General features: G+C 35.0%; 1 non-coding gene across 1 annotated transcript; it reads left to right on the top strand.

Annotated features, from left to right (window-relative positions):
• The first annotated feature begins 4,585 nt into the window (after nucleotides 1–4,585).
• On the top strand, nucleotides 4,586–4,690 carry LOC127490843 (U6 spliceosomal RNA). Its single transcript, XR_007919237.1, has one exon. It is a non-coding gene; the product is annotated as a U6 spliceosomal RNA (small nuclear RNA).
• Nucleotides 4,691–10,510: the final 5,820 nt, after the last annotated feature.

Genomic DNA, 10,510 nt, shown 5'->3' on the forward strand with positions numbered 1-10,510 from the left:
CCAAATGAACGTGACACTCCAATACAAGATTATGAAGATGATGAGATAGAAGAAATGCAAGATACATATTTCAAAAAAATTTATGATAAGAACATTTAGAAGTTAGCAAAAACAAATGCATGAACTACAGAAATCCATACAGGACAGGACAGAAGATGTCTCTCGTGAAAATGAAATCTTAAGGAGGAATCAAAATGAAATGAGGAATTTAGTAGAACATAAAATTGAGATATTGAAGAGAAATCAAAATGAAATGAAGAATTCAATAGAACAAATGACAAACACATTAGAGAGCCTTAAAAACAGAAATTGAAAGAATTTGTCACCCCTCATCCAGCCCTGCAAAAGATGCTTAAACATGTGTTACACACAGAAACACAGAAACATGGCCATCAATATGAAAGAAGGTAAAGGAAAAAACCTCCCAGTAAAAGATCACAGGAAGTTCCAAGCATATATTAGAAATATCTTTGGGAAAATGTCAGGGCAAAGTCACTACAATAGCAGATTTCAGGATATACTACAGGGCACTTATAAAGAAAACAGCATGGCATTGGTACAGAAACAGATGGATAGACTAATGGAACAGAATAGAAACACCAGAAATCAATCCAAACATCTACAACCAACTTATATTTGATCAAGGATCTAAAACCACTTCCTGGAGCAAGGACAGTCCATTCAACAAATGGTGCTTGGAAAATTGGATTTCCACATACAGAATCATGAAGCAAGACCCCCACCTTACACCTCACACAAAAATCCACTCAACATGGATTAAGGATCTAAATCTAAGACTTGATACCATCAAATTATTAGAGAACATTGGAGAAACCCTGCAAAATATAGGCACAGGCAAAGACTTCTTGCAAAAGACTCCAGAGGCACAGGCAGTCAAAGCCAAAATTAACAACTGGGATTACAACAAATTGAGAAGTTTCTGTACTGCAAAAGAAACAGTCAACAAAGTCAAGAGGCAACTGACAGAATGGGAAAAATATTTGCAAACTATGCAACAGATAAAGGGTTAATAACCAGAACTAAAATAGATCAAGAAACTCCACAACAACAAAACAAACAACCTACTTAAGAGATGGGCCAAGGACTTCAACAGACTTTTTTCAAAGGAGGAAATCCAAATGGCCAACAGACACATGAAAAAATGTTGAGGATCACTAGCAATCAGGGAAATGCAAATCAAAACCACAAGGAGGTTTTACCTCACCCGGGTTAGAATGGCTCACATTCAGAAATCTACCAGCAACTGATGCTGGTGAGGATGTGGGGAAAAAGGGACACTAACCCACAGTTGATGGGAATGCAAACTGGTAAAGCCACTATGGAAGTCAGTCTGGAGATTCCTCAGAAACTTGAATATAACCCTACCATACAACCCAGCCATCCCACTCCTTGGAATTTACCCAAAGTAAATGAAATTGGCAAAGAAAAGAGCTGTCTGCACCTTAATGTTCATTGCAGCTCAATTCACAATAGCTAAGACCTGGAATCAACCTAAATGCCTATCAACAGTAGACTGCATAAAGAAATTATGGGATATGTACTCTGTAGAATACTATACAGCAGTAAAAATAATGAAATCCGGTCATTTGCAACAAGATGCAGGAATCTAGAAATCATCATGCTGAGGGAATTAAGCCAGTCCCAAAGGGACAACTATCATATGTTCTCCTTGATCGATGACAACTAACTGAATATCTAAAAAGAAACCTGTTGAAGTGAAATGGACACTATGAGAAACAATGACTTGATCAGTCTTTGTCCTCACTGTCAAGGAACAACTTAATACTTTTTCCTTTTATTATTTTTTTTGTTCTACTTCATACCATTGGTTGAACTCTTCAATTATCACACAATTATTCTTAGGTATTTAAATTTAACTGAAAAGTGATCCCTGTTAAATATAAGAGTGGCAATAAGAGAGGGAAGAGATGTACAGTTCGGCACATGCTCAATCAGACTTGCCCCAAATGGTAGAGTTAGAAACATGCCAGAGGATTCCAGTACAATACCATAAAGGTGGCATGTACCAATGCCATCTCACTAATCCAAGTGATCAATTTCTGTTCACAATTGATCATAATGATAGGACTAAGAACCAAAGGGATCACATAAACAAGACTAGTGTCTGCAAATACTAACGATAGAGTTAAGGAGAGAATGATCCAACATGGGAAGCAGGATACACAGCAGACTCATAAAATGCCCGATGTCTTAAATAGCACCCTGACCTCAGAATTAGCCCTTAAGGCATTCGGATCTGGCTGAAAAGCCCATGAGAGTATTTCAGGCATGGGAAGCCAAGACACTCTGGCAAAAAAAAAAAAAAAAATGACCTCAATGAAAGATCTCTGTGAGTGAGATCCCAGTGGAAAGAACAGGTCTTCAAAGAAGGAGGTACCTTTCTCTGAAGGGAGGAGAGAACTTCCAATTTGACTATGGCCTTGTCTAAACAAGATCAGAGTTGGTGAACTCAAGAGTCTTCCATAGCCTTGGCAACTCATGACAAGAGCCTCGGGTGATTACTGACACCATATATAAGAGTGTCAATTGTTAAATCAACAACAGGAGTCACTGTGCACTTACTCCCCATGTAAGATCTCTGTTCTTACTGTGCTGTACATTGTGATTTAATGCTATAACTAGTACTCAAACAGTACTTTATACTTTGTGTTTCTGTGTGGGTGCAAACTGTTGAAATATTTACTTAGTATATACTAAATTGATCTTCTGTATATAAAGAGAATTGAAAATGAATCTTGATGTGAATGGAATGGGAGAGGGAGCTGGAGATGGGATGGTTGTGGGTGGGAGGGAAGTAATGAGGGGAAAAGCTGCTAAAATCCAAAAGTTGTACTTTGGAAATTTATATTTAATCAATAAAAGTTTTTTAAAAAAAACAAAACCAATCAAAAAATGTTCTTAGGCAAAATAATTTCAGTGCAACAGCAAATGGTCTAACAAGGTGTTCTAAATGAATGTTCCTAAATCTCAGCTTCCATATTTCTGTTTCAGGAGGGAATCCTCCTTATTAGAATCTTATTACGTCAGTACTAGGACATTGATTATATAAATGGAGAGTTTAATTTTGTGCTGGGGGAATGTTTATTTAGACTATGCTGTTGTGTAAGCATATCATATAATAAGAAAAATCTCCCTTTTCACGCAAGAGTTACTGGTGTGAACAAAATTGTAGATTTGGTAAGCAGGTGGTGAAGGATTTGTTGGCAGTAGAATCATAGAGTAAGAAATGAATCGATTCCCCCAGTCAATACCAGAAACTCTCAGACTTCTCAGAGTGATACTGAACTTGAGAAGCTGTAGTTGCTGGTCAATGGTAAGGGAAGCAATCAGAAGAACTGTAACAAAGAGTAAAGGAAGCAGGAACTAAGGTTTATTGACATTTTAAAAACTTTATTCCAGCACTGATTTAGATGCATTATTTCATAAACTTAATAGCATTTTGTAGATGAGACAACTAAACTTAGCAAGTATTTGCAGTTCCAGAGAACTCATGATTAATGGCACATAGAATTCATTCTATGCATATTTCAGAAGAACAAGGATAGAAGAGATGATGAAGATTGAATAGGCACAAAAAGTGGCCTTCATCTCAAACGCTATTTGTAATCTTTTTTGGTAGGCTCTGTTGAGAAGGATTCTGAGACTGTGCTGGTCTGGATTATACAACATGTCTTGGCTATTTAGCAATGCCTTACCTGGGCACTGGAGAAGTGACAGTGCCATGTAAGGTCGATATATTTGCTATCTGCACTTAGTCACCTCATTTATAGACTATGGAGCTACTAAAAAGGTAGTATCATTATAGCTAATAAGGTTAACTATTGGACAAGCCTACTGAAGTTGGTTCACTCTCCAAATGGCTGCAACAGCCAGAGGTGCGCCGATCTGAAGCCAGGAGCCAGGAGATTCTTCCTGGTCTTCCATGCGGATGCAGGGCTCCAAGCACTTGAGCTATTCTCCACTGCTATCCCAGGCCACAGCAGAGAGCTGGACTGGAAGAGGAGCAATCAGGACTAGAACCCAGTGCATATATGGGATGCCGGCGCCCAGGCGCAGGATTAGTCTAGTGTGACACGGTGCTGGCCGGCTTTGTGATTCCTAAGGAAAGGCAATTTGTACTGTGTAAAACCTAGCTTATCAACAAATAAAAAGCAAAATAAGATAAAAGGCTTAAATTTGTTGATATTTCAGAGATTTATAGGGCAAGCTTTTGGCTTAGATAAAGAGCCATAAAATCATAACATGAGGGATGTTCAAACTTTAGCATTCATCGGTATCTCTTAGAAGACTCTTAAAACATGGATGCCTGATGCCCACTTGCAAATTTTCTGATTCAGAAGATCTGGGATGGGGTCTGGGAATTTTCAAATTACTAATTGAGACTGATATTGGTTTCGGATCACCTTTTGAAGGCTGTCATTTAGTAATTTTTCTTACTGAAACATGTAGCTTTTAAATAACAAATCTGGAAGATTCACTCTTTTCTTCCCATGGAATTTGCTAATAAGAAGTTTGGAAAATTGCATTAAATTTTATTTAATTGGTACTTGCTTTGGCAGCACACTTAGTAAGGCTGGCACGACACAGAAAAGATTACCATGGCCACTGTGCAAGGATGACATGCAAATTTGTGAAGCATTTGTTTTTTGGAATCCTGTATACTGTTGGTAGGAGTGTAAAATGGCACAGCCACTTCATAAAACAGTGTGGAGGTTCCTCTAAAACCTAAAATAGGTTACCATATCATCCAGCAATTCTGCTTTAGAGTATATATATCCAAAAATAATTCAAAGCAGTATCTTGAAGAGATATATCACATTTCCATATCCATATTCACTGCAGCATTATTCATAGTAGCCAAGAGGTGAAAGTAATCCAAGTATCTATCAACAAATGCAAGGTTAAAGAAATGTGGTTCATACAAACAATGGTCTATTATTCAGCTTAAATAAAGAAGGAAATTCTATCACATGCTACAATATGGATAAACCCTGAGAACATTATGCTAAATGAAGTAAGTCAATCACAAAAGGCAAATACTGTGATTCCCTCATATAAGGTATCCAATCAAAGTATTATTTAACTGATGAATAGATAGAAATATGTGATATGTATATACAATAGAATACTATTCAGCATCTAAAAGGATTAAATCTAGTTAATGTCATACTCAACAGGGAAGACTTTCAGTCTTAGATCTGGAAGAAGATAAGAATGTCCACTTTCACCATGTTTATACAATATGCTACTGGAAGTGTTAGCAAGAACTATTAGGGAGGATAGAGAAATAGAGGACATCAAAATTGGAAAAGAGGAAGGCAAAATATGCATGTTTATATATAACATGATGTTGTATATGGAAAAATCTATACATTTCAAAGAAAAGCTTTGAGAACTCATAAACCATTTCAGAGAAGTTGCAAGTTACAAATAAATGTGAAATAAGAGAGTAGTTTTTTATATGCTAATGATGAACTCACCAAAACAGAAAGACATCTCATTCACAATTGCCACATCAAATATTTAAAAATTAATTTAACCAATGAAATGAAATATCTCTACAGTGAAAGTTATAAAACACTGATTAAAAGAAATCATCAAGGACACAAAAGTGGAATGATAGTCTGTGCTCATGGATTGGAAGAATTAACATCATTAAAATGTCTATACTATCTAAAGCAATCTACAGATTCAATATAATCCCTCTCAAAATACCAATGACATTCTTTGAAGAATTAGAAAAGAAAATTCTTTAAAATTAACATTGAATAACAAAAACCCAAAATAGCCCAAGATTTATCTATGTGACGAAGGATTAATATACAGAATATATAGGGGTATGAGTGGGAGGGAAATTATGGGGGGAAGCCATTGTAATCCATTAACTGTACTTTAAAAATTTATATTTACTAAATAAAAAATTAAAAAAGAATATATCAGCAACTCAAAAAACTCAACAACAAAAACAACCCATCCAGTTATAGGCAAAGGAACTCAATAGAGGATTCTTGAATGAAAAAATAAAAATGGCCAACAAATATATAAAAACATGCTCAATATCACTAGCCATAAGGGAAATGCAAATCAAGACCACGCCCATGTCAAAATGGCTATTATTCAAAAGACAGAAAGTAAAAAAAAAATGCTGGTGAGGATGTAGAGAAAGGATGTGGAAAGTAAATGATTGCAGCCACTCTGGAAAACTGTATAAGATTTCTTAAAAAACTAGGAATAGACTAATTGACCTGCCATATGATTTAGAAATCCCACTTCTGGGTATATACTCAAAAGAAATGAACACATTGTATCAAAAAGATACCTGTACCACCCTGTTTATAGCAGCATGATTCACAACAGCCAAAATATGGAATAAACCAAGGAGCACATCATTAGATGAATTTATAAAGAAAATGTGACATATATATGTGTGTGTGTATTTATGTGTATGTGTGTATATAGCTGTATAAACATATATACATATACACACATACACAATGAAATTTTCCCGTTTGCATCAAAATGGATGAGACTGGAAGACATCATGATGAGTGAAATAAGCTGGAGAGAAAAAGATAAATACCACATGTTTTCCATTGTATGTGGGAGATAATATTAAAAACATGAAAAGTAAAAAAGAGAGAAATGCTTTGTATATCACTATTGTTGCAAATATAGTTTTGTCAAACTTTATACTTTTTCAAACCAATGATCAGGAATGATATTCTGCTATTGTTTTAATGATCTGCAATTATTTTAAAATTTACTGTCTATGAGTAAAATTAAAATTTTCATTTGGTTATTATTTATAGTACTTGCTTATATACTTATTGAACTATGGTTTTTTTTACTTCTTACTTGTTGAATTCCTTATTTAGTAGAACATTAAGCCTCTGACTATAATGCAAATTATGAACATGTTATTTCAAAGAAAAGAAGAAAAATAAAAGAAAGAAAGAAAAAAAGGAAGAGGGAAGGAGGGATGTTAGGAAGGTAAATATAATTATAGTCTATGAACTATGTGGATCTTTTTTCTTTGTATTAATATCACATTGACATGAGAATTGGTGAGAATTGTGTTGTAGAAATTAACATGCAGCTGTTGTGACCTTGAGACTATAATCTATTAAAAATACCTTAAAAATAAAGTAACTAATATTCAAAAAGAACAAGATCATAAAACAAAATTAGTAAAATATAAATAATAGTCATATTAATAGAAATTGAAATAAAATATAAATAAAAGCCAAATAACAGAAATTACAGATAAATAAATAATAGTCATATTACTAGAAAGATAAAGCAGAATATTATTTTTCAGGGGCATGGGGTGAGGAAAATGGGAATTGTTATCAATGGTTACAGAGTTTAGTTTTGTAAGATGAAAAATGTTTTAGAGATCTGTTGCAAAACAATGTCAATATGTTTATCACTATTGAACTGTATGCTTAAAATGATGAAGATAGTAAATTGTACGCTATTCATATTTTACCATAAGAAAATGGAGTTTATTTGTTGAAAGATAATACTTTCCCTGGAAGGCAGAGCAATCCTTAGTTGTGGAAATGTGTAGAGAGGTGGAGGAGTATTCACCTCGTTGGCTACTCTAATAGGAGTTGGGTACTTAGCCTGGCTCCAGTGTTAGCAATCCTACCTTCCCTGTGATCCTAATGTTTCCTGGGTGATTCGTCAAAGTATGGTGCTAGACCAAACTCAGAAACTCTGATTTGATCCATGATATGAACTGGGTAGTATGGATTTTTGTAATCCCTCCACATGGTCTGAATTGTAGCCAGGACTTCAAAGCATTGCTAGGAACAGTGATTTGTAACTTGTGGGATGTCCAAAAGGATCTGCTTGGGGTCTTCTCAAAGTATATATGCTCCAGGCTCCTCCAGTGTTTTCCTCATTGCCTCATTCTGTTCTAATTAAAACCATTTCCTCTTCCGTATTATTTGAGAAATATTACATTAGATGATAAAACATGTCATAAATATTAGTTTCAGGAGTGAGTTCATCATTAGCTGGGTTAGTATTGATCAAGATCCTTACTGAGATCATTGAAACTGTCTTAAATTTAATCTACGTGTGTACATAAATTTCAGTCATCCCTTTCAATCCTTAGAGTTAGTCAAACCTCACAGGTAAAACAGAACATTGGGACTTAAAATCAAACTGTTGGATGGTAACAAAATTCTATTGATTTGCTTTTATGTTAAATTTGACAGGCTATGAATAATTTATAAGATGATCTGAAGAACAAAGGAATAGCATTTCATTATGAGCTAATGTTTGTGCGGAAGGATTAGGCTGCTGTCAACAGTGATTTTCCTCAACTTCCTAACAATCTGTGATCAGGGGTACTGGATAGTTATAAGGAATTGTGCTGTAGTGCCAGGATGTGCTCAGTATAGAAGAACCTAAGTGGAAACATCTTCTCCCATATTCAGCTATTGCAATCCAAATTTTATATCGATGAGATCATAAATTTGGTGGCATGGGAGACAGGGGATTGCCAAATTAATGCTGTTTAATGTTAATTAAACTTAATTGAACTCAGTTATCTTTTTTTCAGACATCCTCAGGCAGAACACCAGAGAAGAAATAAATCTATTTTCATAATATATATATTTAAGTTATATAATCATACATTTATTCATGATTATGTATTCATGTGATGTAGTATGCATTATCATATATTCTGGACTTCTGAACCTTTCTATAATAACTGAAAAGGGGAAATGGATATGCCAAATAATAATTTCCATGAAATAAGTTGCCTGAGAAAACTCACATGAGAATGTACTGAAGTAAGCATTATTGACACAAATACAAATTCTCAGTTCACTGTGAAGAAGGCTAGAATAGTGCTATACCCCTTTCATAGTAAGCATACAGAGGGAGAGGGAGTAATTGAAGTCCTGAATTTTGTGAGAAACATCATGGATGGGGTGACTATTCAGCTGTGTTTTAATGCATGTCTACAAATAGCCAGTAACACTGGGAAACAGTTACTGAGGTGGTGCTACCTTGCAGAGATGTACAGAAACACTAAAAGAACAAGATATAGCAATGTTGGCGAATATTTACTGCATGAAAAACTTTGATGGCTTTTCTTGTAGGCAGATGATCACATACTACACATATCATAGAACTATCAAGGTCCCTTCCTTATCTGGTAAAAGTATGTGAAATTTACAACAGGGCAAGAAATATCCAATTTCTACTGAGCAGCCTAATCTCTATTATAGTTTATCTCTCTAATATTTGATGATTTAGCATTAATGAAGTATACAGAAAATTAAACTAGGATGCTCACCATTAGTTTTAATGTATCAGACACTGACACTGTACACATAAGAGAGAGTAGAAGTCACGGCTAGAGGTAGAGGGTTAGAGATCCCGGGTATAAATTCCTAGTTAGAGTCTGAAAATTATTTCCCAAACCTTAGGTTTCTTTAGCTATAAAATAGGAGGTAAATCAGTATGTCATAAACCAAGATTATCAATAAACTCAGTGGGGAGTTTTAAAAATATGTAGAATCTACATATTTATTATAAGATTTACATGTTAGATTAAGCATTAAGAATGTGCATGTAGAACAGTTACCCCAAACAGAATAACTGACTCTGTTAACAGAAACAACCAAAAACCTGGACAAAATATGCAACACAATGATTTTTATATGTCAGAAATATGACAACAAAAGGCAATCATGCCTGAAAGACAGGATAAACATGAAGTGAGCCCTGCAGTTATCCCAGTATGCTGCACTGGAAGTTTTCAGGTTTTGTTGCTGGTAGGAGGAACCAGACTAAGGCTGGTGGTCTCCCTGCATTGGGGAAATGGACTTGGGAATCTGAGGAAGACAAAATGACTAGAGCTTACGGCATAAAGTGCTGGAGAATACAGAGTAGAACCCACAGAGAGAACTCTGAAAAGTTTCAAAGGATTCATCCTCAAATGTTCAGCTGTTGACTACACATGCATGAGGAGAATAGCACAAGGGCATGGAATAATGTAACATCAACTTTTGATAAAAACTGCCAGCAAAATAGGCAAGAGAGGGAACACACTCAACCTCACAAAGGACATCTGTGAGAAATTTATAATTAACATACTAATGGTGAAAGACAAATTATTTTCCCTTATGATCAGAACCAAAACAAGGCTCTCTGCTCCCATCACTTCTATTTAATATTATATGTGAGGGCTATAACTAGCGCACTTAGGTTAGAAAAAACATTCATTCAGACTGGAAAGACTGAAGTAAACTTGTCTTCACTCACAGGTGGACTTATTCTACATACAGAAATAGAGAAAGATAATCAGCATGAAAGAAATTAAGGGCAGAAAACCTCCTAGTAAAAGTATAAAAGAAATTCAAAATAAACATTAGACATATTTATGGAAAAATGACAGTACTAAGTCATTAATTATCAGTAATAACCTGCAAAGAATTAAGTCTAT

Source organism: Oryctolagus cuniculus, chromosome 6 (genome assembly GCF_964237555.1).
Source record: "Oryctolagus cuniculus chromosome 6, mOryCun1.1, whole genome shotgun sequence".
NCBI classification, from domain to species: domain Eukaryota; kingdom Metazoa; phylum Chordata; class Mammalia; order Lagomorpha; family Leporidae; genus Oryctolagus; species Oryctolagus cuniculus.